Source organism: Scyliorhinus torazame, chromosome 1, assembly GCF_047496885.1.
Source record: "Scyliorhinus torazame isolate Kashiwa2021f chromosome 1, sScyTor2.1, whole genome shotgun sequence".
Classification (NCBI taxonomy): Eukaryota; Metazoa; Chordata; class Chondrichthyes; order Carcharhiniformes; family Scyliorhinidae; genus Scyliorhinus; species Scyliorhinus torazame.
The window spans coordinates 384,826,852-384,840,413 of record NC_092707.1 but is presented as its reverse complement, the minus strand read 5'-3'; the positions used below and the strand labels follow the sequence as shown (position 1 = coordinate 384,840,413).

Genomic DNA, 13,562 nt, shown 5'->3' with positions numbered 1-13,562 from the left:
TGTATCTTGCTGGAAATGGTCATTGCCTGACACTTGTGTGACATGAATGTTACTTGCCATTGATCAGCCCAAGCCTGAATGTTGTCCGGGTCTTGTAGTAAAGCATATGAAAAAATCTGGTGGTTGGCTTTGGGAAATTTTGATGCTTGCAGTTGGACAATTTTCATGTCATCCAGGCAAGTTCAGAGTCTCAAGAGGGGTGCACCAAGGTATTCCTGAAGAGAAGGAATTTTTGTGTAGTGTGTCGATTTGTTTGGAAACTATTTCAGGGGAATGTTTTTGTGTGATTGGTGTTTAAATTTAATTTTGGGTGCCTCTCTCTTGGGATTTTTTTGTTGGCATGTGATTATGTAGAACTTTTAATAGAATGAGTTTGGGGTAAAGATTTTAGAGATAATATGATTGGCGAAACAAGTAAAGAGGGTACTCACAAGAGCACATAGCTCTGCCACGCTCTGTTAACTCAGTGTTGTTACAATTATGCAGTTTTTCAGGCTTTCTTCCTGCATGCTTGATGCTCTGTAACTACGAAGCTGAAAAAATAAGTCACTTCGGGCCAATCCACATCCATCCTCTTGCTTGGCAAAATCTGTTCACATTTTGTTTTGTGTTTTTATTGAGTTTTTTGTGGTATACAAAACGAGGCTAAATATGGGACAGCAGAACATAGAACATAGAAAAATACAGCACAGAACAGGTCCTTCGGCCCACGATGTTGTGCCGAACCTTTGTCCTAGATTAATCATAGATTATCATAGAATTTACAGTGCAGAAGGAGGTCATTCGGCCCTTTGAGTCTGGAAAGAGCACCCTAACCAAGGTCACCACCTCTACCCAACACTAAGGGCAATTTATCATGGCCAATCCACCTAACCTGCACATCTTTGGACCGTGGGAGGAAACCGGAGCACCCGGAGGAAACCCACGCACACACGGGGAGGATCTGCAGACTCCGCACAGACAGCGACCCAAGCCGGAATCGAACCTGGGACCCTGGAGCTGTGAAGCAATTGTGCTATCCACAATGCTACCGTGCTGCCCTTAAGAACAAATTAATCTACACTGTATCATTCTACCGTAATCCATGTACCTATCCAATAGCTGCTTGAAGGTCCCTAATGTTTCCGACTCAACTACTTCCACAGGCAGTGCATTCCATGCCCCCACTACTCTCTGGGTAAAGAACCTACCTCTGATATCCCTCCTATATCTTCCACCTTTCACCTTAAATTTATGTCCCCTTGTAATGGTTTGTTCCACCCGGGGAAAAAGTCTCTGACTGTCTACTCTATCTATTCCCCTGATCATCTTATAAACCTCTATCAAGTCGCCCCTCATCCTTCTCCGTTCTAATGAGAAAAGGCCTAGCACCCTCAACCTTTCCTCGTAAGACCTACTCTCCATTCCAGGCAACATCCTGGTAAATCTCCTTTGCACCTTCTCCAAAGCTTCCACATCCTTCCTAAAATGAGGCGACCAGAACTGTACACAGTACTCCAAATGTGGCCTTACCAAAGTTTTGTACAGCTGCATCATCACCTCACGGCTCTTAAATTCAATCCCTCTGTTAATGAACGCTAGCACACCATAGGCCTTCTTCACAGCTCTATCTACTTGAGTGGCAACTTTCAAAGATGTATGAACATAGACCCCAAGATCTCTCTGCTCCTCCACATTGCCAAGAACTCTACCGTTAACCCTGTATTCCGCATTCATATTTGTCCTTCCAAAATGGACAACCTCACACTTTTCAGCGTTAAACTCCATCTGCCACTTCTCAGCCCAGCTCGGCATTCTATCTATGTCTCTTTGCAGCCGACAACAGCCTTCCTCACTATCCACAACTCCACCAATCTTCGTATCGTCTGCAAATTTACTGACCGGTGGGTCTCTCATCCAAGTCATTAATGAAAATCACAAACAGCAGAGGACCCAGAACTGATCCCTGCGGTACGCCACTGGTAACTGGGATCCAGGCTGAATATTTGCCATCCACCACCACTCTCTGACTTCTATCGGTTAGCCAGTTCGTTATCCAACTGGCCAAATTTCCCACTATCCCATGCCTCCTTACTTTCTGCATAAGCCTACCATGGGGAACCTTATCAAATGCCTTACTAAAATCCATGTACACTACATCCACTGCTTTACCTTCATCCACATGCTTGGTCACCTCCTCAAAGAATTCAATAAGACTTGTAAGGCATGACCTACCCCTCACAAATCCGTGCTGACTATCCCTAATCAAGCAGTGTCTTTCCAGATGCTCAGAAATCCTATCCTTCAGCACCCTTTCCATTACTTTGCCTACCACCGAAGTAAGACTAACTGGCCTGTAATTCCCAGGGTTGTCCCTAGTCCCTTTTTTGAACAGGGGCACGACATTCACCACTCTCCAATCCCCTGGTACCACCCCTGTTGACAGTGAGGACGAAAAGATCATTGCCAACGGCTCTGCAATTTCATCTCTTTCTTCCCATAGAATCCTTGGATGTATCCCGTCAGGCCCGGGGGACTTGTCTATCCTCAAGTTTTTCAAAATGCCCAACACATTTCCTTCCTAAAAACGATTTTCTCGAGCTTACCAGTCTGTTTCACACTGTCCTCTCCAACAATATGGCCCCCCTCATTTGTAAATACAGAAGAAAAGTACTCGTTCAAGACCTCTCCTGTCTCTTCAGACTCAATACACAATCTCCCGCTACTGTCCTTGATCGGACTTGCCCTCGCTCTAGTCATTCTCATATTTCTCACATGTGTAAAAGGCCTTGGGGTTTTCCTTGTCCTACCGCCAAAGATTGTTCATGCCCTCTCTTAGCTCTCCTAATCCCTTTCTTCAGTTCCCTCCTGGCTATCTTGTATCCCTCCAGCGCCCTGTCTGAACCTTGTTTCCTCAGCCTTACATAAGTCTCCTTTTTCCTCTTAACAAGACATTCAACCTCTCTTGTCAACCATGGTTCCCTCACTCGACCATCTCTTCCCTGCCTGACAGGGGCATACATATCAAGGACACATAGTACCTGTTCCTTGAACAAGTTCCACATTTCACTTGTGTCCTTCCCTGACAGCCTATGTTCCCAACTTATGCACTTCAATTCTTGTCTGACAACATCGTATTTACCCTTCCCCCAATTGTAAACCTACCCCTGTTGCACGCACCTATCCCTCTCCATTACTAAAGTGAAAGTCACAGAATTGTGGTCACTATCTCCAAAATGCTCCCCCACTAACAAATCTATCACTTGCCCTGGTTCATTACCAAGTACCAAATCCAATATTGCCTCCCCTCTGGTCGGACAATCTACATACTGTGTTAGAAAAGCTTCCTGGACACACTGCACAAACATCACCCCATCCAAACTATTTGATCTAAAGAGTTTCCACTCAATGTTTGGGAAGTTGAAGTCACCCATGACTACTACCCTGTGACTTCTGCACCTTTCCAAAATCTGTTTCCCAATCTGTTCCTCCACATCTCTGCTACTATTGGGGGGCCTATAGAAAACTCCTAACAAGGTGATTGCTCCTTTCCTATTTCTGACTTCAACCCATACTACCTCAGTAGGTAGATACTCCTCAAACTGCCTTTCTACAACTGTTATACTATCTCTAATTAACAATGCCACCCCCCCCCCTCTTTTACCACCCTCCCTAATCTTATTGAAATATCTATAACCAGGGACCTCCAACAACCATTTCTGCCCCTCTTCTATCCAAGTTTCCGTGATGGCCACCACATCGTAGTCCCAAGTACCGATCCATGCCTTAAGTTCACCCACCTTATTCCTGATGCTTCTTGCGTTGAAGTATACACGCTTCAACCCATCTCCGTGCCTGCAAGTACTCTCCTTTGTCAGTGTTCCCTTCCCCACTGCCTCACTACACGCTTTGGCGTCCTGAATATCGGCTACCTTAGTTGCTGGACTACAAATCCGGTTCCCATTCCCCTGCCAAATTAGTTTAAACCCTCCCGAAGAGTACTAGAAAACCTCCCTCCCAGGATATTGGTGCCCCTCTGGTTCAGATGCAACCCGTCTTGGTTGTACAGGTCCCACCTTCCCCAGAATGCGCTCCAATTATCCAAATACCTGAAGCCCTCCCTCCTACACCATTCCTGCAGCCACATGTTCAGCTGCACTCTCTCCCTATTCCTAGCCTCGCTATCACGTGCACCGGCAACAAACCAGAGATGGCAACTCTGTCTGTCCTGGCTTTTAACTTCCAGCCTAACTCCCTAAATTTGTTTATTACCTGCACACCCCTTTTCCTACCTATGTCGTTGGTATCAATGTGCACCATGATTCTGGCTGCTCCCCCTCCCCCTTAAGGATCCTGAAGACACGATCCGAGACATCCCAGGCCCTGGCACCCGGGAGGCAACATACCTTCCGGGAGTCTCGCTCGCGACCACAGAATCTCCTATCTATTCCCCTAACCATTGAATCTCCTACTACTATTGCTTTTCTATTCTCCCCCCTTCCCTTCTGAGCCCCAGAGCCAGACTCAGTGCCAGAGACCTGGCCGCTAGGGCCTTCCCCCGGTAGGTCATCCCCCCCAACAGCATCCAAAACGGTATACTTGTTTTGAAGGGGAACGCCCACGAGGGATCCCTGCACTGTCTGCCTGTTTGTTTTCTTTCCCCTGACTGTAACCCAGCGACTCTTGTCCTGTACCTTGGGGTGTGGTTACCTCCCTGTAACTCTTCTCTATCACCCCCTCTGCCTCCCGGATGATCTGAAGTTCATCCAGCTTCAGCTCCAGTTCCCTAACACGGCCTTTGAGGAGCTGGAGATGGGTGCACTTCCCGCAGGTATAGTCAGCGGGGACACCGGTGGTATCCCTCACCACCCACTTCCTGCAGGAGGAGCATGCAACTGGCCTAGCCTCCATCCCCTCTTACCTTACAGAATATAGCTGCCCTGTGGACCAACTGTATCTCCGCCCTCCGACTCTGCTCCCAGTCAGCTGCACTCTCTGTAAACTCCTGGCTCTCTTCTCGCTCTTTGCGGAAATGTAGGAAACAAAATGAAAGGAGCACCGTACTCCCTCCTCACCTAACTCCCTCAGTCACCAAACTCTCACTACAGCACTCAAATGCACCAAATTCAGCACTCCCTCAGTCACCAAACTCTCACTATAGCACTCAAATGCACCAAATTCAGCACTCAGAAGGAGACAGAGGAAAAAGAAAACCATTTACACATTGGTCGGTTTCAACTATTTACATACGTACGTCGTAGTTTTTTTTTTCTCTCAGCTTATTTACAGTGGTATTTGTGGTTTCCTGTGTTTTGTTCCCTGTCGGTTTTATTTTTTTTCCCTTTGGTTCAAGTTGTTGCCCCTGCCCCCATCCCCCCTTCTCTTTTCTCCCCTCCCCGCCTTGTTTCTCATGCTTCTTTCGTTGGGCATGGTTGAGTTCCATGTTTCCCTGTCCCCACGCTCTTTTCTCTCCCCCCCCCCCCCCCCCCCCCCCCCACCTTCCTTGCTGTGTTGTGGCTACCTCCTCTTGGTCTTTGGCTTCTTAGTTGTTGGCTACAAACAGGTCTTGGAGCAACCCAGTGAATGGCTCCCACGTTGTGTGGAAGCCCTCCTCCGACCCTTGGAAGGCGAAGTTAATTTTATCCATTTGGAAAAATTCCGATTGGTCAGACAGCCAGTCTGCAGCTTTGGGTGGTGCTGCAGACCGCCAGCCGAACAGGATTGTACGGCGGGCAATTAGGGAGGCAAAGGCAAGGATGCCGACTCTTCTCCCCATGAAGAGCTCTGGCTGTTCTCATACCCCGAAGACTTCCACTCTTGGGCAAGGCTCCACCCTAATCCCCACCACCTTGGACATTGCCTCGAAGAAGGTTGTCCAAAACCCAGCAGGTCTGGAGCAAGACCAGAACATGTGGGCGTAGTTGGCCTGGCTGCCTTGGCACTGTTCACATTTATCCTCCACCTCCGGGAAGAACCTGCTCATTCGGATTCTGGTTAGATATGCTCTGTGTACCACTTTTAGCTGCATTGGGTGCATCTTGTGCATATGGAGGTGGAGTTGACCCTGTGCAGTGCTTCATTCCAGAGTCCCCACCCTATTTCACCACAGTTGCCTTTCCCTAGGGTGTCCGCGTCCAACCAGTTCTCTAGCAGTGATTGTTATGGTTACGTCCTTATTTCCCTTCATAGGAAGTTTTTGATTTGTAGGTACCTAAGTTTGTTTCCCCACATTAGCTGGAATCTTTCTGTCAGTTCTTCGAGGGTTGTTAGCCTGTTGTTGGTGTAAAAGTCTCTATCTGTCAAACTCTCAGTGTCCCTCCGTCCTGTCTCCATCTTTTGAAGGTGACGTCCATATTTGCCGGTGTGAACCTGTGGCTATTGCAGATGGAGGCTTTGTCGGACATTTTGTTTAACCTAAAATGCCGTCGCAGTTGGTTCCATGACCAGAGTGTTGTTACCACCACTAAATATTTGTTAGGTGGGGATGGGGCTACCACCATGGCTAGGCCCGGAGCAAGGTCCTTCCGCAGAAGCCCTCCTCCATAAGCACCCACTCAGCTCTGGCTCCTTTATCCACCCTTTTACTCTCTCCACGGTTGCTGCCCAGTGATAATATTGGAGGTTTGGGAGGGCTAGGCCTCCCCATGAATCTCATTCTCTGCAGTACTATCTTAGGAATCCTTGCGTTCTTCTCTCCCACATGAATGCCATAATCAGTTTGTCTAGTGAATTGAAAAAGGGGATGTAGATTGGGATGGATCTAAACAGGAAGAGGGACCTGGGCAGTACATTCATTTTGATCACCTGCATCCTCCCCGCCAGGGAGTGTGGGAGTGTGTTCCATCGCTGCAGGTCCTTTCTTTACTTCCTATGTCAGGCTGGCCACGTTCTACTTGTGGATCCCTGTCCAGTCATGAGCGATTTGGATCCCCAGGTAGCGGAATTTATATTGGGCCAGTTTACAGGGCAACCACTCCAGCTCTGCTCCTCGCCCTTGCAGGTTCACCGGGAAGATCTCGCTTTTGCTCAGGTTCAGTTTGTAGCCCGAGAAGGCTCTAAACTCTTTCTAAAGTGTCAAAATTCCTTCCATGCTGTTCGCGGCTCCGAGATGTAGAGGAGCAAGTCATCCACATAGAGCGAGACTCTGTGCTCTCTGTCCCCTTTCCGGATCCCTTTCCAATTCTTTGCCGCCCTAAGCGCAATCACTAGTGGATCAGCAGCGGGAATAACGGGCATCCCTGCCTTGTGCTTCTGTGCAGCTGGAAGTACTTGGAGCTGGTGGCATTTGTCCGTCGCTCGCCATGAGAGCGTTGTACAGGAGTTTCACCCAGGTGGTGAACCCTGTTCCAAGCCTGAAAGGCTCCAGTACCTCTGAGCTACTTCCATTCATAGAATTTACAGTGCAGAAGGAGGCCATTCAGCCCATCAAAACTGCACCAGCTCTTGGAAAGAGTACCCTACCCAAGCCCACAGCTTCACCCTATCTCCATAACCCAGTAACCCCAACCAACACTAAGGACAATTTTGGACACTAAGGGCAATTTAGCATGGCCAATCCACCTAACCGGCACATCTTTGGATTGCGGGAGGAAACCGGAGCACCCGGAGGAAACACACGCACACGTTGGGGAAACATGCAGACTCCGCACAGACAGTGACCCAATCCGGAAATCGAACCTGGGACCCTGGAGCTGTGAAGCAATTGTGATAACCACTATGCTACAGTGCTGCATTCGACTTTGTCGAAGACCTTTTCTGCATCCAGGGAGATAATCACCTCAGGTATTCTGCAGGCACCAGATGTTCGATGTTGGCTGTCTACCCTTGACAAAGCCCGTCTGGGCTTCTGCTCAAACCTCAGGTACGCAGTCCTCCAGCCTTTGGCTAGGATCTTGGCTAGTATTTTCACGTCTGCATTTAGCATCGTGATAGGCCTGTAAGAACCGCATTCTGTTGGGTCTTTGTCTTTCTTGGGTATCAGCGAGATTGAGGCTTGTGCTAGCATTGGTGGCTGGATGCCCATCGCTAGTGAGTCTGTGAACATCTCCCGCAGGCGCGGGGCCAGAGCTGTCGCAAATCTTTTGTAGACGTCTGCTGGGAAACTGTCTAGTCCCGGCGCCTCCCCTGCCTGCATGGAGCTGATACTCTCCAAGACTTTCCCAGTTCTAGCAGTGCTTCCAGGCCCCGTCTCCTATCCTCCCCCACGACTGGCATGTCCAGTCCATCAAGGAACTGTTTCATTCCCGAGTCCCCTGCTGGGGGCTCTGAGGTGTACAGCCTCCGGTAGAAGTTTTAAAGTGCCTTGTTGAGCTTTTCCGGCTCAGCTACTAATTTACCTTTGCTGTCCCTAATCTGGGCTATTTCCCTCGTGGCTGCCTGCTTTCTCAGCTGGTGAGCCAGCGGGCGGCTGGCCTTTTCTCCATGCTCGTACAGGGACCCCATGCCTGGAGGAGTTGGTTCACTGCTTTCCTCATGGAGAGCAGGTCAAAGTCCATCTGTAGCTTTTTCCTCTCTGCCTGGAGGTCTACTGTCAGGGCCTCGGAGTGCGGTCCGCTTCCAGTATGGAGTCGACGAGCTGTTGCCTAGCCACCCTCTCTTCCCTATCTCTCCGTGCTTTGTAAACTATAATTTCACCCCTGATCACAGCCTTCAGCGCCTCCCAGAATGTGGAGGATGAGACCTCCCCATTCTGGTTATTAGTAATATACTTGTCTATGGCCTGTGATATTTTCTTGCACAAAGCCATTTTCGGCCAGGAGGGCATTTCCAACCTCCATGGGGGATGTTGGACGTGGCCGTCTCCAACCTCGCATTCATATAATGTGTGGCGTGGTCGGAGATTACGATAGCGGAGTATTCCGCTCTTACCAGCCCTAGAAGCACCAAATTCGCCACTACAAAGAAGTCGATCCGTGAAGGGAGAAGAAGGAGAACTCCTCCCCTGGGTGAGTGGATTGCCATGGGTCCACCGCCCCCATCTGTTTCACGAATAGGCTGAGTTCCTTCGCCATATTAGGCTTTCCCTTTTTGGGGTGCGACCTGTTCTCTCCCCCCCCCCCCCCCCCAATGATCAGTCAGTGTGGGTCTATGTCGGGGATTTCCGCAATGGTCTTCTTTACAAACTCTGTGTCGTCCCAGTTGGGAACATGTACAATCACCAGGACTACTGGTGCTCCATCAAGGACACCGCTGACCATGATGTACCATCCCCCTGGGTCCGTAACCGGCCTTGTCGCGGTGAACATCGTCCTCCTATTTGACTGTATGGCTACCCCTCTGGCCCTCATTCCGTAGCAGGAATGGTAGGTCAACCCTTCCTTACCCGCAGTCGGTCCTTCTCTCTCGGGTGCGTCTCTTGGAGGGAGACAATGTCAGCTTTCATACTTTTCAGGTGGACAAAGACTCTGGATCTTTTCACTGGGCAGTTACGTCCCCTGGCGATCGAGGTTGCTATCCTGATTGTCTCCCCCCCACCGCCTCCACTCCTGCGGGATGAACCATACTTACCTGGTGGATGCATTGTTAGGGGGCTCTCCAAGATGGCCACGGTCATTGTTCCCCCCATGAGGTCGGGCCCCTGCGCTCTGGGGTTTCCCTTTGTCCAAGGGGCACTCAACATGGCTGCCATCTGTGAGTTTGCTATGTGGATGAGCCTGCACTCCTGGGTGTCCCTTTGTTCAGGGACCCTCCAAAGTGGTTGCTTGTAGTGCCATTTTGTTCCAATTCGCCACATGTGGCCTGTTGTAGCCAGCCTAATGCACTAAATCTTTCTTTACTTATCTCTCCCTTGTGGTTTCTTTCTCCTCCTCCCCCCCCCCCCCCCCCCCCCCCAAAAAAAACATCGTATTAGCGAGAGGCAGCACAGTTTTGTGAAGGAGAGGTCGTGTCTCACTAACTTGATAGAGTTTTTCGAGGAGGTCACAAAGATGATTGATGCCGGTATTGCAGTGGATGTTGTCTATATGGACTTCAGTAAGGCCTTTGTCAAGGTCTTTCATGGCAGACTGGTACAAAAGATGAAGTCACACGGGATCAGAGGTGAGCTGGCAAGGTGGATACAGAACTGGCGAGATCATAGAAGGCAGAGAGTAGCAATGGAAGGGTGCTTTTCTGATTGGAGGGCTGTGACTAGTGGTGTTCCACAGGGTTCAGTGCTGGGACCTTTGCTGTTCGTAGTAGATATAAATGATTTGGAGGAAAATGTAACTGGTCTGATTAGTAAGTTTGCGGACAACACAAAGGTTGGTGGAATTGCGGATAGCGATGAGGACTGTCTGAGGATACAGCAGGATTTAGATTGTTTGGAGACTTGGGTGGAGAGATGGCAGATGGAGGTTAATCCGGACAAATGTAAGGTAATGCATTTTGGAAGGTCTAATACAGGTTGGGAATATACAGTGAATGGTAGAACCCTCAAGAGTATTGACAGTCAGAGAGATCTAGGTGTACAGGTCCATTGGTCACTGAAAGGGGCAACACAGGTGGCGAAGGTAGTCAAGAAGGCAAAAGAGATGCTTGCCTTCATTGGCCGGGGCATTGAGTATAAAAATTGGCAAGTCATGTTGCAGCTGTATAGAACCTTAGTTAGGCCACACTTGGAGTATGGTGTTCAATTCTGGTCGCCACACTACCAGAAGGGTGTGGAGGCTTTAGAGAGGATGCAGAAGAGATTTACCAGGATGCTGCCTGGTATGGAGGGCATTAGCTATGAGGAGAGGTTGAATAAACTTGGTTTGTTCTCACTGGAAAGAAGGAGGTTGAGGGGCGACCTCATGGAGGTCTACAAAATTATGAGGGGCATAGACAGAGTGGATAGTCAGAGACCTTTCCCAAGGAAGAGGGGTCAATTACTAGGGGACATTGGTTTAAGGTGCGAGGGGCAAGGCTTAGAGGAGATGTACGAGGCAAGTTTTTTTACACAGAGGGTAATGGGTGCCTGGAACTCACTGCCGGAGGAGGTGGTGGAAGCAGGGACGATAGTGACGTTTAAGGGGCATCTTGACAAATACATGAATAGGATGGGAATAGAGGGATACGGACCCCGGAAGTATAGAAGATTTTAGTTTAGACGGGCAACATGGTTGGCGCAGGCGTGGAGGGCCGAAGGGCCTGTTCCTGTGCTTTACTTTTCTTTGTTCACCCCTAACTTATTTCTCCCCCCCTCCCCCCTGCTACCCTGTAGCTACACTCTTTCTCTCCCCCCCCCCCCCCACCTCCCTACAGCCAGGCGCTTTCCCCTTTGTGGGAGGCGCACCGCAGCCTCTCTCCCCTGCACTCTACCCACTGCTACCTACCTCGCTAGTGTGGTAGCCCCCATCCCAGGGCTAGTTGCGCATCCTCCCGTCACCCGAACCCTGAGCTCCCTGTTGGCCATTCCCCTCACCTTCTACGCTTTGTTGTGCTAGTTCATATCTCCCTCTCTTCACCCCGCCTCCCCAGAACGAGGCAGTACACTCCTGCGTAAAGTGGTCGCTGTAGTGATGGTTCATAGATGACTGTACAGTATGTAAAAAATGAACACTAAGCATTAAGAGTCTCTTCCTGTGGGCTCTTCATTGCTGCCCATGCTGCCGCTTTTTCAGTCCGTTCTCCACGACAAACTTGTCCGCATTCGCAGGAGCCGTGAAGAAGTGCACCCTGCCTTGGTACATGACCCAGAGCTTAGCTGGGTACAGCATCCCAAACCTTACGCCGTTTCTGTACAGTGTGGCATTTGCCTTATTAAATGCTGCCCGGCGCTTGGCTAGGCCGGCTACAATGTCCATATATATTTGAATCCGATGGCCTTCCCAGTTACAGTTTTTGGATTGTCTGGTCCAGCGCAGGATTTGTTTCTGGTCCTGATACCAGTGCATCTTGGTAATTATCGCCCTCCGCTGTTCCCTGGTTTTGGGCTTTGGTGCAAGCAACCGGTGCACTCTGTCGATTTTGATAGGTTGGGGAAGCTATCCTTTCCCATCAGGTTGCCCAGCATTTGGGCCACATAGTCTGTGGAGTTCCTACCTTCCATCCCCTTCGGTAGGCCCACGATTTATAGGTTTTGCCGCCTTGACCGGTTCTTCTGATCCTCGGCTTTATCCTTCAGGTTTCCTTGTGTCGCGACGAGCCTTGCCACCTCCTTTTCCAGGGCGATGTTCCGGTCGCTATGGTCCGTTGCAGCCCTTTCCAGCTCCTTGATTGTTTCTTCCTGGCTTCCAGTCGCTTTTCCGCCTTGTCCACGGCCACCTGGATGGTCACCATAGCTTCGGCAACCACGCCCTTCACCACAGCTTGGATGCCTGATTTTGTTACCTCTCAATGCTCTCTCAATTCTCTTGAGAGAAACATGCTCCATTCATCCCCGAGTGTGGGGGGGCTTCTCGTGAGGCGGGCCGATCCCTCTCGCTCTGGTGAAGCCCGAGTTTCGCCACCTCCTGCTTTGACCGGTTCAGTCAGTTGCTTGTCCAGGCTTTTTCCGCTCCTAGTCTCCACTCTTCCTCTGGACTTGCTGCTGTTTGGCATTTTTACAGTCTGCTGTATTTTGCTAGTGGTGTGGGGATGTTAGCGGGAGTTTTTCGGGCAAAAAGAGCCTATTTTTCAGGTTCGTGGGAGGAGAGCCACCTGATGTGCGACTTCTCAGCACATCGTCGTCACCGGAAGTCAAATCTGCTCACATTTGACAGATGTGACAAATCCCATCACAGCAGCTGAGACAATCCACGACATTCTAAATAAATATTAATTCATCCTATCCCCCAATGTTATAATAATGATCTTTATTATTGTCACAAGTAGGCGTACATTAACACTGCAATGAAGTAGTGTTACACTACTCGTAACAGCCTCCCTGAACAGGCGCCGGAATGTGGCGACTAGGGGCTTTTCACAGGAACTTCATTTGAAGCCTACTTGTGACAATAAGCGATTTTCATTTCATTTCAAGTTACCGTGAAAAGCCCCTAGTCGCCACATTCCGGCGCCTGTTCGGGTACATGGAGGGAGAATTCAGAATGTCCAAATTACCTAACAGCATGTCTTTCGGGACTTGTGGGAGGGACAGGGAGAACGTGCAGACTCCGCACAGACAGTGACCTAAGCCGGGAATCGAACCTGGGACCCTGGTGCCGTTAAGCAATAGTCCTAACCACTGTGCTACTGCACTGCCCAGAACAAATCGTTGTTAAAAAATTCCAGGATCTGGATCCACATCTTTGTCAAAAGCTAATCAGCTCTTCCATAGGCCATACCCTATCCGTGTACCAAGTTTCGTTGAAATCTGTTCATTAGATTTTCAGATGTATTGTTTTTTATTTTTGTCCCAGTTTGTAAACAATGGAATATATATGTGTGTATGTTAGATAATATATTTATTTTGCATGTGATTCAAGTAATATTCTGTGGTTTCCAATCAATTGATTGTTCAAATAAATTTTGGAATTAATTTATCTGCTGTTTTTTTAAATTTAACAATGATTAATTTTCTTGACTCTCATGCCAGGATTAGTGCAATGCTCACTGGGGTAGGAAGTGAAGGTCTCTTGAAGGTCATTTTTCTAGCTGTTGTTTTAAAAAAACACTGTTGCATTTATTGCAGAAAAAAGTTA

General features: G+C 49.1%; 1 protein-coding gene across 16 annotated transcripts in view; it reads left to right on the top strand.

Annotated features, from left to right (window-relative positions):
- Positions 1 to 13,562, top strand: part of cep170aa (centrosomal protein 170Aa) — a 257,407-nt gene that overhangs the window by 168,075 nt on the left and 75,770 nt on the right. The window lies entirely within an intron of this gene.